Source organism: Sceloporus occidentalis, unplaced genomic scaffold (genome assembly GCF_023333645.1).
Source record: "Sceloporus occidentalis isolate IW3139 unplaced genomic scaffold, rSceOcc1.0.p SCAF_35, whole genome shotgun sequence".
Lineage (NCBI taxonomy): Eukaryota > Metazoa > Chordata > Lepidosauria > Squamata > Phrynosomatidae > Sceloporus > Sceloporus occidentalis.
Window position 1 is genome coordinate 4,518,191 of NW_028317015.1, and position 6,518 is coordinate 4,524,708.

The following is a 6,518-nucleotide window of genomic DNA, read 5'->3' on the forward strand; positions in this document are numbered from 1 at the left end:
AGCAAATGGTATAGGAACTCCGGCTCTGTTTCAAAGGACAGCTTGCCACATTTCCACACCTCCGTAATAAGCAAGAAGAAAAAGACCGTACTCGAGAATAGAAGATAAATAAATATTTATTCCGATTCGTTAGAAGTTTTAAAATCCGTTCGCTAAAAAGTTTAAAAAAACCGTCCGCTACTCGTTTCGCTCCGTTGAGCTTCTACCAGGTGTTTCAAACTTCTTCTCGGCGTCTTCAGTTTACGTGATGCTATCTTCCTCTTCCTCATACGTCACACGCATGCTGAAGGAAGTATCGCGGGATCTCGTGTACAGTCAGTTCTTCCTTCAGTCAGTTCATTATAGTCTTTGAGTCTAAAGTTCATCTCCGGATATCTCTCAGGTAAGTTGTAGGTGAATGTATAGTGGAATTAATATTCACAATTCTTTGACACCCAGATTTTATAATTTTCCATAATTTATAGTGATGTATTTGTAGAGATAAAAAAAAAATATTTATACTTTGTTCTAAAGAAAATTATAAAGATCAAACTCAGCATTTAGACCTTTGGGTTTTAATGTTTCAAATTCAAGGACCCACTTCATTTCTTTTGTCCTATTTGTTTTATAGTATTGCCTCCTCTCCAGTGTTTATGAATTTCTTCTATAGCGCAAAATTTTAATTCCTTTGGATCTTTATTGTGAAACTCTAAAAATGTTGAGATACTGAGTGTTGTAAAAATCCTTTTTTTATATTTCTGATGTGTTCACTAACCCTAATCTTTAATTTCCGTATTGTTCTACCTATATACTGGAGTCCACAAGGGCATTCCAGAATATAGATCACATTTTTAGAGTTACATGTTAATAATTTCTCGATATCATACTCTTGATATAACTTTTTTATAGGAACTTTTTGTTATTCTATCTATAGAAAAGGATTAAATTTGATTTCCATGGAGTTCATTCTAAATATAGGTATCCTCCCATTTTGACATAAATAAATTTGCTTAACTGGGGGCTGCCTTAGTGCCCATTGCCGTACCTTTTATTTGAAGAAAATATTTATTGTGAAAACTGTATATTATTGTGAAAAAAAAAAATATTTTTTTTTTCAGAACTAAATTGACTCCTTCTATGATATACTCCACAAATGAGGCACCCTCATTTTCCAATACCTGTTGAATAGCTGCACAGCCTTGTTCATGTGCAATAATAGTATAAAGCGATGTTACATCGTTTGATACTAGCATGTAATCTTCCTTCCATTCAAAGTCTTCTAGTACCTTATTGTGTCTTTTAAATATGATTTCATTTTTTGTACGAATGGTTGTAAAATGATGTCTAAATATTCCGATAAATTGGAAAAGAGGGAATTGACCACCGAAACTATAGGCCTTCCTGGAGGTTTCTCTACATATTTATGGATTGTTGGGAGGAAATAAATACCTGGTATTATTGGGTTAATCTTATCAATATATCTGGCTTCACCTTTTCAAAGAAAATTGAAGCCTCTCCCATATTTCACATATTTACTCAAAGTTGTGCTATATTCTTTTGTTGGATCTCCTTGTAGTCTTTCATATGTATCCTGTTGATTTAATTGTCTGTAGGCTTCTTCCATATAATATTCTTTTGTTAGAATGACTATTCCACCCCCTTATCTGCAGGTTTTATTACAATACTCTCATCCTTTCTCAGTTCTTTTAATATTTTCAATTCCTTTTTATTTAGATTATATTTATCATATTTAGATGTTTTTATCCTTTTTAGGTCATCTATTACCAATTTCTCAAACATTTCCAGAGCCGCTGATTTGTACGTAGTGGGGTAAAAGAAGGACTTATTTTATAGATTCGTCTGTGATATTTCTTTAGGGGGATTTAATGTAAAAAATCTTTTTATCGTAGTGTTTCTAATAAATTTATTGATATCAATAAAGGCTGAAAATCCGTCAAATTTTTTTGTGGGGGCAAATTTAAATCCCTTTTTTAGTGTTTTTTCTTGTTCTTTAGTTAGAATGTTATTTGATAAATAAAAAATTCCCCCTTTTCCCTCCTTCCCTATTTCGCAAATAGTTTTTTGAGTACCTTCTTTCCTCCCCTCTTACCTCTCCACCTTGATCTTTTACTTTTTTTACATATGTATCTTCTTCTTGTCTTATTACTCTGCGTTTCAGTCTGCGACTGTCTGAGTCTAAAAAAGGACTTGGTAGATCTCTTATAACAGATCTCGGACCTTTTAGTTCTTTTTTCTTTCTCTCACATTGTTCCAATGAATGTGCTGTAAAGTCCCTTTCCCATCTCAGGATCGGTGGATCTTTCTCATCTATATTAAGGCTTTGTAAGAGCATAATTGAGCTCGAGATTTGCTTTTTTTATGTGTTGTCAACCAGTGTCCTATTGCCGGATTATTATCTATTCCTATCCGATTAATAACATTTTTAATCCCTAAATATGTAAATAGTTCCGAATTTGGTAAGGAATATCGTTTGCTAATCTGGGAAAATGGCGTAAGAACATCTTGGTTTAAGATATTGCCAATACAAGAGATACCACTCACAGGGGCGTACCTAGAGTATTTGGCACCTGGGGTGGATCCTGTATGTGGCACACCCCCCCACACACACACTTTAAAACTGCATAGCTTCTACCGTTATATACCAGCGCAGACACTGAAGGTGGTACAGCATTACTGTTATAATTATATACTGAGGCAGAGATTGACGGTTTTACAGCATAACACTTATCACTATATACTGAGGCAGAAATTTACGGTGGTACAGCATAACACCTATCACTATATACTGAGGCAGACATTGACGGTGGTACAGCATAATACCTATCACTATATACTGAGGCACACATTGATGGTGGTACAGCGTAATCCCTATCACTATACATTGAGCCGGACATTGACAATAGTGCAGCATAACTCCTATCACTATATACTAAGACAAACATTGATGTGGTGTAGGTCTACCACTTCAGTGTCTGCCTTAGGGATGCACCGAAACGAATTCTGGACTGAAACCGAAAATGCAGCATTTACCTGGCCGAAACCGAATATGACCCCCCCAACATAAAAGAAATCTAACATTTTTATTTAAAGTAAGTAACACACCAAAATAGGACAAAACAATTAAATAGCAATATTAATATATATATATATATATATATATATAATTGTTAACAGCAATCACATTCCTATCATGCCCAGGCATACCCAGATTCCAGGATGTACTCGCAGACTTGGCATGATAGGAGTATGATTGCCCTATCTACCCCTTCTCACTCCCTTCTGCCCTATCTACCCCTTCTCACTCCCCTCTCCCTATCTACCCCCTGTCCCCCGTCTCACTCCCTTCTCCCTATTTACCCCCTCCTAACTATCTACCCTCTCCCTCTTTGAAGTTCACTTACCTTTCAGGAGTCCTGCGGTGGGGGTGCAAGGCCTCTGTCTCCCAGCTCTGCCACTGTATGGAACAGTATAGAGTGATGGGAGTTATGATGTACTTTAGAGCATAATTATATAATGAAAAATACATTGGAAATGGTATAGCATAATACCCATCACTCTCACACATTTACCAATCCACACATACACTAATCCACATATATACCAATCCACACATATACTAATCCACACATATACTAATCCACACATAGACCAATCCACACATAGACCAATTCACACATATACCAATCCACATTTACCAATCCACACATATACCAATCCACACATACTAATCCACACATATACTAATCCACACATATACTAATCCACACATACACTAATCCACACATACACTAATCCACACATACACTAATCCACACGTATACTAATCCACACATATACTAATCCACACATAGACCAATTCACACATACACTAATCCACACATACACTAATCCACACGTATACTAATCCACACATATACTAATCCACACATAGACCAATTCACACATATACCAATCCACACATACCAATCCACACTCACTGTCACTCTCACTGAATGCTTTCCGACCTTTCCTCTTTTCTCCTTACAGCTCCTTTTCCTCCTCTTCGCTCCTCTTCTTCAATTATTCTGTCTTCTTCCGGGTCAGAGGGCACGGACAGCGGTGGGCGCGGCTTCAGTGTTGTGCGCCGGGATCTGACAACAAACCCCGACGCACAGCAGCTGTTGCCGCACGGAACGCAAGGGAGCGGTTTAACAGACCTCCGGCTCCCTTGAGTGATTTTAAGCCGGGTTCAAGGGAGATCTTTGAACCGGCTTAAAATCACTCAAGGGAGCCGGAGGTCTGTTAAAGACCTCCGATACCGCTCCCTTGCGAGCCTGCTCCTCCAGCGGACCGCCCCCCCCACCCCCCGCTGTATCGTATATTATGGGTTTCAGATTACTTATCTTCTTTGCTCGAGATGCATTAGCCCAGAACAGATAACCTAGTTCTACTTTCTTAATGTCTGCTTCCTCAATTTGTAGCCATCTTGGTAGGTTATTAGATCTTTTATCCCATGCTAAGTAATGGATCAAGATTGTTGCTTCGTGAAGATTTTTAATACTTGGATAGGATATTCCCCCTTGGTGTGATTTTTTAGTTAAAATATTATTATTTATTCTTGGCCTCGAGTTATTCTTGGCCTTAATCAAGGTGCTGCCTTTCATCCGGACTTTATCTCATCAAAATCAAGAGATAATAATGAAGGTTGGTGGTCTTAAACAAGATGTTGTATTCAGCTTCTTTGTAAATACAATCCGCAATGTGAGAGTAGGTAAAGAGCTAAAAAGAAAATTTCACCCTAAGAAAAACGATGAATGAAAAAGGAAAGTGGCTTTAAAATGTCATAACCCTTAAAAAGTGCACACATCATACCCAAAGTACACGTGAATACTTAGACATTATGAAAACTGATTGACTCATCTTATATATTACATTTATAAGAAATCCAAGCATTAACATGTAACTTTTATTGACATTTATTAAAACACCATTTGATGTTCTTACACTGATTGCTAACAACAGCCTTCCCAAAACATCCTACAGACGAGGTATCAACACAAAATATTTGAGTGTTATGTGCAAAAACTCATCCTGGTACAATGTTTAAAAAGTAGTCTCATCATTGTAGCCACCAAATTAAGGCACTTGCTCATTTTAGTATATTAATTCAAAATACTCATAAGTTTTAGTAAGCATTTAAAGTGCTCAAAGTAATTGCAATCGGTGGTGACTATTATGTCTCTAATTAATCTCTCTATATCTATTATATGGAGAAAAAAAAAAATAATTAATAAAGTGCCACTAAATTAATAAAGTGCCTAAATATAATACATATTTAAGCAATTAAATGAATTTATATGTATATTACTCCGTTATTAGACAATTGATTAAAGTGGATATTTCAGTAATTCAACTTAACAGAATCCCACCATTTTTGAGCGTCTTCTAAAGATCTAAATGTTATTGCTCGGTTTTCATAAGTTACTATTAAGTTAGATAGTTGATCCCATTTATATCTTAGTTGTTTCTCACGTAGATTTTGAGTGGCAGAACTGTATTGAGAACGAATTTGTCTCGTACGTCGTGATATATCTTGTAGAAAAATTATTTTTTTATATCTGGAATCGTCCGTCTTATATTTTCTTGCTTCTTGAAATATTTTCTGTCGTGCATATATTGTAGAGAACCGAACTATTACATCCCGTGGAGATTCTGCAGCAATTTGTGGTGGTTTAGCGACTCTGTAGGCTCTTTTTATTGAAGATATTTCCTGAAGGTTGTCAATGCCCATATCCTGAAACAACAGTTTTAGCTGAGGGATTGGATCAGAAGAGATAGGTTGGTCTATTAATCCCCTAATACGAATATTTTTGTGTCGATTCATATCTTCCATAATTGTTATATGTGATTCCAATTTTAATATTTTTTCTTCTGAGTTTCTCAGCTTTTTGGTTGTGTCATTTAGTACAGATTCCATCATATCAACTTTTTTTTCTATTAAATTTATTCGATCCCAATAAGGGTAATCTTTTTTGATATATCTTCATAGTGATTCTGTAATTCTTGTTTGATTAGAATTAATTGTTGATCAGCACATAATTGTATACATTGCAGCATTTTAGAGTGTGAAAATACTTCTTCTTGTTTTTTTGTAGTTTTAGTAGATTTTTCATGAGAAGATATTTCTGGATATTCTGCTGAATCTTCTAATAATGAAGTGAATGTTGCTGAGATTGAGTCGTCCGAATTTATGTTTTGCTGTGATTTCTTACCAAGATTAGGGGAAAATATAGATGCCGTTTTTCTATCTTTTTTAGCCTCTACATTCCTCTCTCCCCTCTTATCTTCAGCTGGTTTTTTTTGAGACATGATTCCTTCCTTTCCTTCCCTTCTCCCCTCCTCTTTGTTCAAATTTAAGAGTTCAGCGTATTTTTGCAGAAATTTATATTAACATCATGATTTTAGTAAATTTGCTTTAGCTGCCTCTCGGTCTTTAAAGTGTCCGTTTATATATATATTGTACTCTTCAGACTAGTAAA